General features: G+C 39.4%; 1 protein-coding gene and 1 long non-coding RNA gene across 2 annotated transcripts in view; both read right to left on the bottom strand.

The window, feature by feature from the left end:
* Window positions 1–15,363, bottom strand: part of clocka (clock circadian regulator a) — an 88,630-nt gene that overhangs the window by 735 nt on the left and 72,532 nt on the right. The window lies entirely within an intron of this gene.
* Window positions 10,990–13,888, bottom strand: LOC133543501 (uncharacterized). Its single transcript, XR_009804394.1, has 3 exons — window positions 12,319–13,888; window positions 12,086–12,215; window positions 10,990–11,255 (listed from the first exon to the last, which is right to left on the bottom strand). It is a non-coding gene; the product is annotated as an uncharacterized LOC133543501 (long non-coding RNA).

Genomic DNA, 15,363 nt, shown 5'->3' with positions numbered 1-15,363 from the left:
TGTGTCCTTGGGCAAGACACTTTACCCAACTGCTCCTAGAGCCACCCACACTGGTTTAAATGTAACTTAGATATTGGGTGTCACTATGTAAAGCGCTTTGAGTCACTTGAGAAAAGCGCTATGTAAATATAATTCACTTCATTTAATAGTTACTGATGGATCAATATGGTGTACTGTTTTAATCTTATGGGGGAAGTTGATTCATTTTAAACACAATATGTAACGGTGCAAGAGCAAAAAGAAAAAAGGTAATATATAAATGATAGTTAGTGTAAAGAAAAGCTGCATGCAGTATTTGGATATGATACTAAAGGGAATGAATCAACTCAAATTATGTTTTGCATATGGTGAATGCTTATAGTCATCTGGGAGAAAGAAAAACACCAGTTTTAATAGTAGGTATTTCAGTTTGGGGACATAATAACATAGGGCCCTTTAGTATTGACATTTGTGTGTGGATTGGATTAGTTCTCACGAAAGAAAAGCCAATAAAATTGGACCTTGGTTTGCAAAGGTGATGGCCCTACCCATGAGAAAAGACTACATGTTTAGCTTAATGCCAGCATCTAAGATACGACCTGCCTCTGTTGTCTTTCCAGACACTTACACACACAAAAATCTAATTTTATGGTCAGGGTGTGCTGTCCTGACTTAGCACACACCCCGAGACAGGAAGGAGCATTAAAAGATTACAGTTGGTACAAAATGCGGCTGCTAGACTTTTGACAAGAACAAGGAAGTTTGATCATATTAGGCCTATACTGGCTCACCTGCACTGGCTTCCGGTGCACTTAAGATGTGACTTTAAGGGTTTACTACTTACGTATAAAATACTACATGGTCTAGCTCCAGCCTATCTTGCTGATTGTATTGTACCATACGTCCCGGCAAGAAACCTGCGTTCAAAGGACTCCGGCCTATTAGTGATTCCCAGAGCCCAAAAAAATCTGCGGGGTATAGAGCGTTTTCCATTCGGGCTCTAGTACTCTGGAATACCCTCCCGGTAACAGTTCGAGATGCTACCTCAGTAGAAGCATTTAAGTCTCATCTTAAAACTCATTTGTATACTCTAGCCTTTAAACAGACTCCCTTTTTAGACCAGTTGATCTGCCGTTTCTTTTCTTTTTCTCATCTGTCGGGGGGGACTCATTGATGTGGTACTGGCTGTCCAGAGTCGGGACCCAGGATGGGCCGCTCGCCTATGCATCGGTTGGGGACATCTCTGCGTTGCTGATCCGCCTCCGCTTGGGATGGTTTCCTGCTGGCTCCACTATGGACGAGACTCTCACTACTATATTGGATCCAATTTGGACTGGACTCTCACCGTTATGTTGGAGCCATTATGAGAGAAGTTAAGTCCCTACCTTTAGTCAAAAGTGATTTATGACCCCCCATAAAACAATGATTTATGACCCTCAAGGTCAAAGGTCAATGATTTATGAGGGGTCAAGTTCAAAGGTTAATGATTTATGAGGGGGTCAAGGTTAAAGGTCAAAGTCAAAGGTCAGGTTCAAATGTCAAGGTCAAGTGGGTGTAGCTTACCCGGAAGAGGGTGGAGTTAAGACCTGCGGTGGGAGTGGTTAAACCAGGAAGAGGGTGGAGTTTTAAACAGAAAGAGGGCAGAGTTAAGACCTGCGGTGGGAGTGGTTAAACCAGGAAGAGGGTGGAGTTAAGACCTGACAGGGAACAGAGGAGGGATCAGTTTTTTTAAGAAAGCAATGTCATCTGAGCAGCATGTGACCATATATTTGATAGTTTAAATGTTTACGATCGTTTGAAACAACTTCCAGATTTCGATGTATTGATGGTTGGGAATGTTACGTGTGGAGATGTGGACACGCACGCACTTCACACACACACACACACACACACACACACGCAGAGGAGGTGGAGCTTTATACGTTAGCGTAAAGACTTTGTTCGATTCGGTCATGATTAGTGAAACGCCTGTTTCGATTTATAAAAATAATAAAACTTACATTGACGCTCCGCAAAAAAGTCGAGTGTTTCTAAATCGTATTCAGATGCCGCCGACCGAATCTTTGCGTGAGAAATGGGATTTGGAAGGGGAGGGATCTTTTGGATTTGTATTCAGATACGAAATGGGGGATATCTGCTTATTTCAGCTAAAAGAAAGAAGAGACGGAAGCCCTTTCTCGATATTTTCATCGTTATCTATCGTGGATTGGGAAGTTTTTGGTGGACACGCACACACGCACACACACGCACACACACACACACTTCACACACACACACACGCACACACACACACACACACACGCACACACACACACACACACACACACACACACACACACACACACACACACACACACACACACACACACACACACACACACACACATTCGTACGCACTGAAACAACTTCCGTACCTCACGAAAACATATTTAAACAGATGGAAAAAACTATCGCAGAACACAGTGTCACGTAGCAACTGGTCTTTACGGTCGTTTGAATCAACAGGTCAGTTTGGGGGACAAAAGGAGGGTTCAGTTTTTACTGACTTCCCATCTGACAGTTTAAATGTTTATGACCGTTTGAATCAACAGGACACGCACGCACACACACACACACGCACGCACACACACACACACACACACACACACACACATACACACACACACACACGCACACACACACACACACACACACACACACACACACACACCATTACCTCTGCTTTACCATGTTATTAGACATTGGTTTAACTCCATTTAAGCATTTAAACGTTAAAAGCATTACACTTGTACGACGATGTAATACCTTTTTTTTTTTTAACAGCCGATGACGACGAAGTGAAAGACGATGAACTTTGCTTAAACGGTCTTACAAAGTTGGAAGATGATTTTCGAGGTGTGTTTAAACCTTCAAATTATTTAATATTATGTGTATTCATTATTTAGTTTCATAGAGGATTTGCCGTAAGATCCTAACGCGATCGTTTTAACACAATCGCAGTCTGGTGAGTCAAATGATTCTCATTTTACAAGAAAAAAAACATGCGGTATACGATACATATATACATATATTTACTTACAGATTTTCCGTTTACATCTCTTGCTCACTGGTCTCCCTTAAAGCTGGCGGGTCCGTCAACGGCCGTTCCAGGCAGAGGAGAAGGCTTGATTGTGCCAAAGACTCCAGACATCGAATCCTTGCTCCGAGGGGAAATCATCGAAAACGACGGTGAATGTCCGACAGGCACCCGCTGTAAGTTTTTCTCGTTTTCTGTAAGCTTTTTAAGATTCTCAGGAGCTTTAAAGAGCTCCTCTCATTCCAATGTCTTTCGCTCAAATGAATTTCGCGCCTAAGGGGAATGGGCGGGGACTGATTCCGGAGGTGGGCGGTTGTTTCCGCCAAGCAACCTTCTGGTTGAAATGGAGTGTGGATCAAGATGGATCCCTACTCTATATTCTTTTATTTAACCCAATGTTTTTTAAATACGTGTATAATGCTTTATATCCTATGGGTTGTGAATTCCATCCTACAATATCTTCCAAGGAACCCAAAGAAATGTTACCACACCTCCCGCTTTATTTATTCTATAGATTGCCTGAACTATTTCATAAACTAAATCTTGTCTTGTTTCTGATGCTATGTTTTTTATGCTCATCAATGCACTGTTGGACTGCGAGCACACAACTACTTTCCTTGCTTTGTTTTCCTCTATCCAGTTAACTGCCATATAAATTGCTACCAATTCCCCCGTAAAAACAGATAGTTTATCACTGATTATTTTATTTAATACTATGTTTCCTTGTGGGATAACTGCTACAGCTCTTACCTTTATTTTTTTTTATATAGTTTTTGATGCATCCGTATATATCATATCTCAATCCATTTTTCTATCCGGTAACTATTTAAATTTCTATTCTTTAGTAATTGCATGTTTTCTTTTGGGTTATCAAACATCCACGGTGGTATTGCAGGCATTGGTACTGTAGGACTAACTTTAATATTGTCAATTTTAACTTTATTACATATGTCTCCTATAATCCACCCAAAACTATTCTTTTTTGTTTTCTCTTTTTCTTGGCAGATTGGTAGCACTGGACAAGTCGGATATCCTTGCTTGGATCCTTTTAAAGTTGCCCGATAAACTGCTGAGAGTTGATCTCTCCTCTTGTCCAAAGGTTTTTCGTTCATTTTTACTTGTAATACTGGCACTAGGGTTGATGTAGTAGCTCCACAACATAACCTTAAAGCCTGTGACTGGATCCGGTCTATTTTCCCAAGTCATGTTTTTGAAGCAGATTGGTAAATAATGCATCCGTAATCAATAACAGATGGAATTAAAGTTATAAATATATACATGTATTGTTTTCAACGTTAACCTATCAGCCCCCCAATCATTACCCCTCAAAGACCTCATTATATTTAACACCTTTTTACTTTTTCCCCTATTTTTTTATTTTCCGGAAGGAACACTCCTGAAGGAATAAATAAAGTACTATCTAATCTAATCTAATCAAATCTATTTTGCTGATGTGGGTTGACTAGTTCATATTTTTATCAAACCATATTCCTAAATATTTAAATACTTGTACCTCTTCTATATTTTCACCTTAGAGTTTTTATTTGGAGCTTGTTTTGTACTTTTGTCTTTGTAAAATGTATGACTTTTGTCTTTCCAACAGAGAATCTTAAACCTCAAGCCGTTCCCCAGTCTTGAACATTATTTACCACTTTGTTAGTTTTTTGATTATTTCTTTTGACTCTAAATAATATACTAGTCTTTCATTAATCTTTTTTTTTTTTTCCATTACTTTTCCCCAAATTTATAATTTCCTGCCTCTTCTGGGTCTTACCCTGACTTGCATATTGGAATTGTTACCGCTAATTTTCCCCTCTGCCGGTCATTCTCCTTCTTCATATATCCTGTCATATCATTTCAAGACCACTTCTTTGACGATGCCACCTAAGTTTTTGATCATTTGATAACCCGCTAGGTCTTTCCCCGGTGACGTATTTTTAACCTTTTTCAAAATTCGAACCATTTCATTCAAAGAAAATGTCATATCCATAGTGTTGGTAAAGCTATTAACGTTGTCTTCCATCATTTCCCCAATATTTAAACTCATTGTTTTTTCTCTCTTTTGTTTTTCCACATTTCTCAAATTATCATTACTGTGCACTTTAACACATTTTTTTTGCTAAAGGTTCTGCTGTTTCTTTACCCGTGACTACATCTTCTTTAATAAATGTGGCACATCATCCTCTTTACCCTTCATTCCTATCTTTACGAATCGTTATATATCCTTTTATTATAAAGTTTAATTTTGGCTTCAGCCCTGTTTCTTGAATACAAATTATACGTGGTTTAGTTTTCATATTTTTAATATATCCCTTTAATTCATGTTCGGTTGCTATCAAACTTCTGGCATTCCACCGGACCATTAACAGGGTGTTGGAATGTGGTAACATGACTCCGTCACGTCTACTCTCCGTAGTACAGCTTGCACCCGGTACCAAGATAGTTCTTTCAACAACTTTGATGCTGCTTTGACAATTATTTTGATCTTCTCAGTCTTATTTTTACTTTCATTTTGTATCAAAGCTGAGTTGTGCTCTCTGGTTTATTTTGCAAATGAACCGACAGAACATGATCATGTACAAGACTCGCCTACCCACAATGCACTGCAGCCCAACGCTCCTGGTCGGATGTTTTTTTCGGGGTTCATGGAGAGATGCGGTAAAGAGTGGTAGCCAAGACACACGGTCACACACGGTCACACACGGTCACACACGTTCACACTCGGCAATTATTTTGACCTGGGGAGCAGATATAGAGGAAAAAATGTGTCTGGGGGGCCGGGATATCTGATTTTCAGGTACAAAAAACTTCACAATGACACAAAATAAACACAACAGTTAAACCTCACACTAAAATCAAGACATTGACTTGTACGTTCAAAAGACAGAATAGAACAAGTCAAGACATGCAATGCCATCTACAAAATGTTATGTAAATGTTAGTCATTACACACGCGGCTATGGTTTTGATGTATTTGTTACAGACATGTTTACGTCAAGTAACATCACATGGTTCCATTTGCACCTTTCAACAAATCTGAAAAGGAATATTAAGAAGTAAAACTTATATTTAATCCTACCTCTTCTCCGAGCACACGGTGACTGTACATACGGGTCGAAAAATGTTGACCTAATTCAGCATTTCTCAAAGTGTGGGGAATAGAGACATGACAGGTGGGGCGCGAGGAAAGGGAGGACATTTTTTATTTTTGATTTTTTTTTACTATGCTTTCATTTTCTATACACACTGTAAATCACTTTGTGATTCTGTCTGTGAAATCCGCCGTATAAATAAATGTAAATTACTTATTTTTCCTGTAGGCTTTAAATTTCTCGGCAGGAGCGAAAGTTTGACAGACATAGCAACAGTAACTTTTGCAGGCAGGGCTAAGAGGAACAAACTTTCGCGCGGATGGGTAGCAGGCTAATGTGCGGACCACAATTACACAAAATGGATACATTTGCAACTCGCACCTCAAAGGTCTGCGGAGAAACAAAAATATGACGGGTCTAATCAACCAAAAAGTCAACCTAAAAGAAAATATGGCGAAGGGTATCTTGCTCTTGGATTCACGGCAGCGGAGGTGGGGGCAGAGGAGAGACCCCTGTGTGTTCTTTGTCTAAAACGGCTAGCAGCAAACAGCATCAGGCCCAACAAAGTAAAGAGACAACTCGAGACCACACATGATGTCCAATAAATTGTTTTGTTGGGGCGATGGGGGTAGGTGGGCCTTGAGTCTAAAGTGGTGATGACAGAAAAAAAAAAAAAGTTTGAGAAGCCCTGACCTAATTGTACGGATCTCACTTTAAACGGCAAACCGATCATTTAAATGTTTTCACTTTGAATATGAAACGAGGAGTAAAATGTACAATGTACAATATTATCAATTATTTCACAAGGACATGTTTTAAGGATATTGTACAGTATCATTAAATCTAAAATGAATGTGATCACTTTCAGGATCATTTTATTTTTAGCCAGTAAACAACTGTTATGTACTTTTGAATCGGGTTTTCCCCTTTAAATAACAAAAATTATAGAATTTTACAATATTCATTATTATTAAATATTAAATGTGCCAACTAGTTTTACGGCATACATCATTCCCCCTTTACCCATTTGTTAAAAAGACGAAAGTTGATGCGAACGCCTACGTGCTGTCAGAAAACTAAAATAAGAAGAATGCCTTTGTGCAATTACTGCTAATAAATCAATCAATAAAATGCATCAGTCAAATAGTACAGGCAACTTCGTTAACATGGAGCCACAGACAATTTCATTCAAAAAGTCCCAATTGCTAACATAAAGATACAACAACAAATAAAGGCAAAGAAGGCCTAGTAGGTAATTACAACATCAGACAAAGTATTAAAAATGTCGGTCCAATAACTGCACAGGGATGGGCAGAGCCAAAACATGTGTAGCAAGTAAGCTGGAGACTGTTGACACTGAAATAAGGCTATATGTGGCACAGATACAAGATTTATAAACTCTACTTAAAGCCCCACTTAAGAATTTTCAGTTTTGGTTTATATTGGCCGCACCAGTGAACCAAAGCGATGGCGTTTTCCCAAAAGCAAAACCACATTTACCATGAGGACTAGCGCATATAGCGTCCAACTGACACGATAATGCCACAATGATTCTGTATTACTGAACTTTCCACAGTAGGAACCTACATTCGTTTTCTACCACTTATTCCCTTTTGGGGACGTGGGGGTCGCTGGCGCCTATCTCAGCTACAATCGGGTGGAAGGAGGTGTACACCCTGGACAAGTCGCCATCTCATCGCAGGGTCAACATAGATAGACGGACAACATTCACACCAACCTACATATTTTACTCAAACCTTATATTTGCAGTTTGAAGTCACTGCATTGTTTTTTTCCTTGTACAGTTCTTTTGAGTTTGTTGCGTGGTTGGTCAGTGTGGAACTGCAAAGTATCGCGCTGGTGGGTATTTATTGCTACCACACAAATTTCCAGTAGCTAAAATTAGTATTATTATTCTGATTTGAGCATTGAAAGTCACTTACTAGTTTAGCAGGAACAGATCCAAAGCAGCATTGGTCTAAAATCTCTTGTCTTTTGACCTCACGCAAGTTAGTGAAAGTCATGCCATTGTTGATCCTTGATTGTCCCTCCCTTTTTTTTTTTTTGAAAACCCGATTCAAAAGTACATAACAGTTGTTTACTGGCTAAAAATAAAATGATCCTGAAAGTGATCACATTCATTTTAGATTTAATGATACTGTACAATATCCTTAAAACATGTCCTTGTGAAATAATTGATAATATTGTACATTGTACATTTTACTCCTCGTTTCATATTCAAAAGTGAAAACATTTAAATGATCGGTTTGCCGTTTAAAGTGAGATCCGTACAATTAGGTCAGGGCTTCTCAAACTTTTTTTTTTTTCTGTCATCACCACTTTAGACTCAAGGCCCACCTACCCCCATCGCCCCAACAAAACAATTTATTGGACATCATGTGTGGTCTCGAGTTGTCTCTTTACTTTGTTGGGCCTGATGCTGTTTGCTGCTAGCCGTTTTAGACAAAGAACACACAGGGGTCTCTCCTCTGCCCCCACCTCCGCTGCCGTGAATCCAAGAGCAAGATACCCTTCGCCATATTTTCTTTTAGGTTGACTTTTTGGTTGATTAGACCCATCATATTTTTGTTTCTCCGCAGACCTTTGAGGTGCGAGTTGCAAATGTATCCATTTTGTGTAATTGTGGTTCGCACATTAGCCTGCTACCCATCCGCGCGAAAGTTTGTTCCTCTTAGACCTGCCTGCAAAAGTTACTGTTGCTATGTCTGTCAAACTTTCGCTCCTGCCGAGAAATTTAAAGCCTACAGGAAAAATAAGTAATTTACATTTATTTATACGGCGGATTTCACAGACAGAATCACAAAGTGATTTACAGTGTGTATAGAAAATGAAAGCATAGTAAAAAAAAAATCAAAAATAAAAAATTTCCTCCCTTTCCTCGCGCCCCACCTGTCATGTCTCTATTCCCCACACTTTGAGAAATGCTGAATTAGGTCAACATTTTTCGACCCGTATGTACGGTCACCGTGTGCTCGGAGAAGAGGTAGGATTAAATATAAGTTTTACTTCTTAATATTCCTTTTCAGATTTGTTGAAAGGTGCAAATGGAACCATGTGATGTTACTTGACGTAAACATGTCTGCAACAAATACATCAAAACCATAGCCGCGTGTGTAATGACTAACATTTACATAACATTTTGTAGATGGCATTGCATGTCTTGACTTGTTCTATTCTGTCTTTTGAACGTACAAGTCAATGTCTTGTTTTTAGTGTGAGGTTTAACTGTTGTGTTTATTTTGTGTCATTGTGAAGTTTTTTGTACCTGAAAATCAGATATCCCGGCCCCCCAGACAAATTTTTTTTCCTCTATATCTGCTCCCCAGGTCAAAATAATTGCCGAGTGTGACCGTGTGTGACCGTGTGTGACCGTGTGTGACCGTGTGTGACCGTGTGTGACCGTGTGTGACCGTGTGTCTTGGCTACCACTCTTTACCGCATCTCTCCATGAACCCCGAAAAAAACATCCGACCAGGAGCGTTGGGTTGCAGTGCATTGTGGGTAGGCGAGTCTTGTACATGATCATGTTCTGTCGGTTCATTTGCAAAATAAACCAGAGAGCACAACTCAGCTTTGATACAAAATGAAAGTAAAAATAAGACTGAGAAGATCAAAATAATTGTCAAAGCAGCATCAAAGTTGTTGAAAGAACTATCTTGGTACCGGGTGCAAGCTGTACTACGGAGAGTAGACGTGACGGAGTCATGTCACCACATTCCAACACCCTGTTAATGGTCCGGTGGAATGCCAGAAGTTTGATAGCAACCGAACATGAATTAAAGGGATATATTAAAAATATGAAAACTAAACCATGTATAATTTGTATTCAAGAAACAGGGCTGAAGCCAAAATTAAACTTTATAATAAAAGGATATATAACGATTCGTAAAGATAGGAATGAAGGGTAAAGAGGATGATGTGCCACATTTATTAAAGAAGATGTAGTCACGGGTAAAGAAACAGCAGAACCTTTAGCAAAAAAAATGTGTTAAAGTGCACAGTAATGATAATTTGAGAAATGTGGAAAAACAAAAGAGAGAAAAAACAATGAGTTTAAATATTGGGGAAATGATGGAAGACAACGATAATAGCTTTACCAACACTATGGATATGACATTTTCTTTGAATGAAATGGTTCGAATTTTGAAAAAGGTTAAAAATACGTCACCGGGGAAAGACCTAGCGGGTTATCAAATGATCAAAAACTTAGGTGGCATCGTCAAAGAAGTGGTCTTGAAATGATATGACAGGATATATGAAGAAGGAGAATGACCGCCAGAGGGGAAAATTAGCGGTAACAATTCCAATATGCAAGTCAGGGTAAGACCCGGAAGAGGCAGGAAATTATAAATTTGGGGAAAAGTAATGGAAAAAAAAAAAGATTAATGAAAGACTAGTATATTATTTAGAGTCAAAAGAAATAATCAAAAAACTAACAAAGTGGTAAATAATGTTCAAGACTGGGGAACGGCTTGAGGTTTAAGATTCTCTGTTGGAAAGACAAAAGTCATACATTTTACAAAGACAAAAGTACCAAACAAGCTCCAAATAAAAACTCTAAGGTGAAAATATAGAAGAGGTACAAGTATTTAAATATTTAGGAATATGGTTTGATAAAAATATGAACTAGTCAACCCACATCAGCAAAATAGATTTGATTAGATTAGATTAGATAGTACTTTATTTATTCCTTCAGGAGTGTTCCTTCCGGAAAATAAAAAAATAGGGGAAAAAGTAAAAAGGTGTTAAATATAATGAGGTCTTTGAGGGGTAATGATTGGGGGGCTGATAGGTTAACGTTGAAAACAATACATGTATATATTTATAACTTTAATTCCATCTGTTATTGATTACGGATGCATTATTTACCAATCTGCTTCAAAAACATGACTTGGGAAAATAGACCGGATCCAGTCACAGGCTTTAAGGTTATGTTGTGGAGCTACTACATCAACCCTAGTGCCAGTATTACAAGTAAAAATGAACGAAAAACCTTTGGACAAGAGGAGAGATCAACTCTCAGCAGTTTATCGGGCAACTTTAAAAGGATCCAAGCAAGGATATCCGACTTGTCCAGTGTTACCAATCTGCCAAGAAAAAGAGAAAACAAAAAAGAATAGTTTTGGGTGGATTATAGGAGACATATGTAATAAAGTTAAAATTGACAATATTAAAGTTAGTCCTACAGTACCAATGCCTGCAATACCACCGTGGATGTTTGATAACCCAAAAGAAAACATGCAATTACTAAAGAATAGAAATTTAAATAGTTACCGGATAGAAAAATGGATTGAGATATGATATATACGGATGCATCAAAAACTATATAAAAAAAAATAAAGGTAAGAGCTGTAGCAGTTATCCCACAAGGAAACATAGTATTAAATAAAATAATCAGTGATAAACTATCTGTTTTTACGGAGGAATTGGTAGCAATTTATATGGCAGTTAACTGGATAGAGGAAAACAAAGCAAGGAAAGTAGTTGTGTGCTCGCAGTCCAACAGTGCATTGATGAGCATAAAAAACATAGCATCAGAAACAAGACAAGATTTAGTTTATGAAATAGTTCAGGCAATCTATAGAATAAATAAAGCGGGAGGTGTGGTAACATTTCTTTGGGTTCCTTGGAAGATATTGTAGGATGGAATTCACAACACATAGGATATAAAGCATTATACACGTATTTAAAAAACATTGGGTTAAATAAAAGAATATAGAGTAGGGATCCATCTTGATCCACACTCCATTTCAACCAGAAGGTTGCTTGGCGGAAACAACCGCCCACCTCCGGAATCAGTCCCCGCCCATTCCCCTTAGGCGCGAAATTCATTTGAGCGAAAGACATTGGAATGAGAGGAGCTCTTTAAAGCTCCTGAGAATCTTAAAAAAGCTTACAGAAAACGAGAAAAACTTACAGCGGGTGCCTGTTGGACATTCACCGTCGTTTTCGATGATTTCCCCTCGGAGCAAGGATTCGATGTCTGGAGTCTTTGGCACAATCAAGCCTTCTCCTCTGCCTGGAACGGCCGTTGACGGACCCGCCAGCTTTAAGGGAGACCAGCGAGCCGGAGATGTAAGTAAATATATGTATATATGTATTGTATACCGCATGTTTTTTTTCTTGTAAAATGAGAATCATTTGACTCACCAGACTGCGATTGTGTTAAAACGATCGCGTTAGGATCTTACGGCAAATCCTCTATAAAACAAAATAATGAATACACACAATATTAAATAATTCGAAGGTTTAAACACACCTCGATAATCATCTTCCAACTTTGTAAGACTGTTTAAGCAAAGTTCATCGTCTTTCACTTCGTCGTCATCGGCTGGTAAAAAAAAAGTATTACAACGTCGTACAAGTGCAATGCTTTTAACGTTTAAATGCTTAAATGGAGTTAAACCAATGTCTAATAACATGGTAAAGCAGAGGTAATGGTGTGTGTGTGTGTGTGTGTGTGTGTGTGTGTGTGTGCGTGTGTGTGTGTATGTGTGTGTGTGTGTGTGTGTGCGTGCGTGTGTGTGTGTGTGCGTGCGTGTCCTGTTGATTCAAACGGTCATAAACATTTAAACTGTCAGATGGGAAGTCAGTAAAAACTGAACCCTCCTTTTGTCCCCCAAACTGACCTGTTGATTCAAACGACCGTAAAGACCAGTTGCTACGTGACACTGTGTTCTGCGATAGTTTTTTCCATCTGTTTAAATATGTTTTCGTGAGGTACGGAAGTTGTTTCAGTGCGTACGAATGTGTGTGTGTGTGTGTGTGTGTGTGTGTGTGTGTGTGTGTGTGTGTGTGTGTGTGTGTGTGTGTGTGTGTGTGTGTGTGTGTGTGTGTGTGTGTGTGTGTGTGTGTGTGTGTGTGTGAAGTGTGTGTGTGTGTGCGTGTGTGTGCGTGTGTGCGTGTCCACCAAAAACTTCCCAATCCACGGTAGATAACGATGAAAATATCGAGAAAGGGCTTCCGTCTCTTCTTTCTTTTAGCTGAAAACTGAATACGATTTAGAAACACTCGACTTTTTTGCGGAGCGTCAATGTAAGTTTTATTATTTTTATCAATCGAAACAGGCGTTTCACAAATCATGACCGAATCGAACAAAGTCTTTACGCTAACGTATAAAGCTCCAAATAATGACTAAGACAATGTCTAATAACATGGTAATAACAGTGCGTACGAATGTGTGTGTGTGTGTGTGTGTGTGTGTGTGTGTGTGTGTGTGTGTGTGTGTGTGTGTGTGTGTGTGTGTGTGTGAAGTGCGTGCGTGTCCACATCTCCACACGTAACATTCCCAGCCATCAATACATCGAAATCTGGAAGTTGTTTCAAACGATCGTAAACATTTAAACTATCAAATATATGGTCACATGCTGCTCAGATGACATTGCTTTCTTAAAAAAAACTGAACCCTCCTCTGTTCCCTGTCAGGTCTTAACTCCACCCTCTTCCTGGTTTAACCACTCCCACCGCAGGTCTTAACTCTGCCCTCTTTCTGTTTAAAACTCCACCCTCTTCCTGGTTTAACCACTCCCACCGCAGGTCTTAACTCCACCCTCTTCCGGGTAAGCCACACCCACTTGACCTTGACATTTGAACCTGACATTTGAACCTGACCTTTGACTTTGACCTTTAACCTTGACCCCCTCATAAATCATTAACCTTTGAACTTGACCCCTCATAAATCATTGACCTTTGACCTTGAGGGTCATAAATCATTGTTTTATGGGGGGTCATAAATCACTTTTGACTAAAGGTAGGGACTTAACTTCGCAGTCCAACAGTGCATTGATGAGCATAAAAAACATAGCATCAGAAACAAGACAAGATTTAGTTTATGAAATAGTTCAGGCAATCTATAGAATAAATAAAGCGGGAGGTGTGGTAACATTTCTTTGGGTTCCTTGGAAGATATTGTAGGATGGAATTCACAACACATAGGATATAAAGCATTATACACGTATTTAAAAAACATTGGGTTAAATAAAAGAATATAGAGTAGGGATCCATCTTGATCCACACTCCATTTCAACCAGAAGGTTGCTTGGCGGAAACAACCGCCCACCTCCGGAATCAGTCCCCGCCCATTCCCCTTAGGCGCGAAATTCATTTGAGCGAAAGACATTGGAATGAGAGGAGCTCTTTAAAGCTCCTGAGAATCTTAAAAAAGCTTACAGAAAACGAGAAAAACTTACAGCGGGTGCCTGTTGGACATTCACCGTCGTTTTCGATGATTTCCCCTCGGAGCAAGGATTCGATGTCTGGAGTCTTTGGCACAATCAAGCCTTCTCCTCTGCCTGGAACGGCCGTTGACGGACCCGCCAGCTTTAAGGGAGACCAGCGAGCCGGAGATGTAAGTAAATATATGTATATATGTATTGTATACCGCATGTTTTTTTTCTTGTAAAATGAGAATCATTTGACTCACCAGACTGCGATTGTGTTAAAACGATCGCGTTAGGATCTTACGGCAAATCCTCTATAAAACAAAATAATGAATACACACAATATTAAATAATTCGAAGGTTTAAACACACCTCGATAATCATCTTCCAACTTTGTAAGACTGTTTAAGCAAAGTTCATCGTCTTTCACTTCGTCGTCATCGGCTGGTAAAAAAAAAGTATTACAACGTCGTACAAGTGCAATGCTTTTAACGTTTAAATGCTTAAATGGAGTTAAACCAATGTCTAATAACATGGTAAAGCAGAGGTAATGGTGTGTGTGTGTGTGTGTGTGTGTGTGTGTGTGTGTGCGTGTGTGTGTGTATGTGTGTGTGTGTGTGTGTGTGCGTGCGTGTGTGTGTGTGTGCGTGCGTGTCCTGTTGATTCAAACGGTCATAAACATTTAAACTGTCAGATGGGAAGTCAGTAAAAACTGAACCCTCCTTTTGTCCCCCAAACTGACCTGTTGATTCAAACGACCGTAAAGACCAGTTGCTACGTGACACTGTGTTCTGCGATAGTTTTTTCCATCTGTTTAAATATGTTTTCGTGAGGTACGGAAGTTGTTTCAGTGCGTACGAATGTGTGTGTGTGTGTGTGTGTGTGTGTGTGTGTGTGTGTGTGTGTGTGTGTGTGTGTGTGTGTGTGTGTGTGTGTGTGTGTGTGTGTGTGTGTGTGTGTGTGTGTGTGTGTGTGTGTGTGTGAAGTGTGTGTGTGTGTGCGTGTGTGTGCGTGTGTGCGTGTCCACCAAAAACTT

This window comes from Nerophis ophidion, linkage group LG26 (assembly GCF_033978795.1).
Source record: "Nerophis ophidion isolate RoL-2023_Sa linkage group LG26, RoL_Noph_v1.0, whole genome shotgun sequence".
NCBI classification, from domain to species: Eukaryota; Metazoa; Chordata; class Actinopteri; order Syngnathiformes; family Syngnathidae; genus Nerophis; species Nerophis ophidion.
The sequence above is the reverse complement of the archived record's forward strand: the minus strand, read 5'-3'. Positions and strand labels throughout refer to the sequence as shown.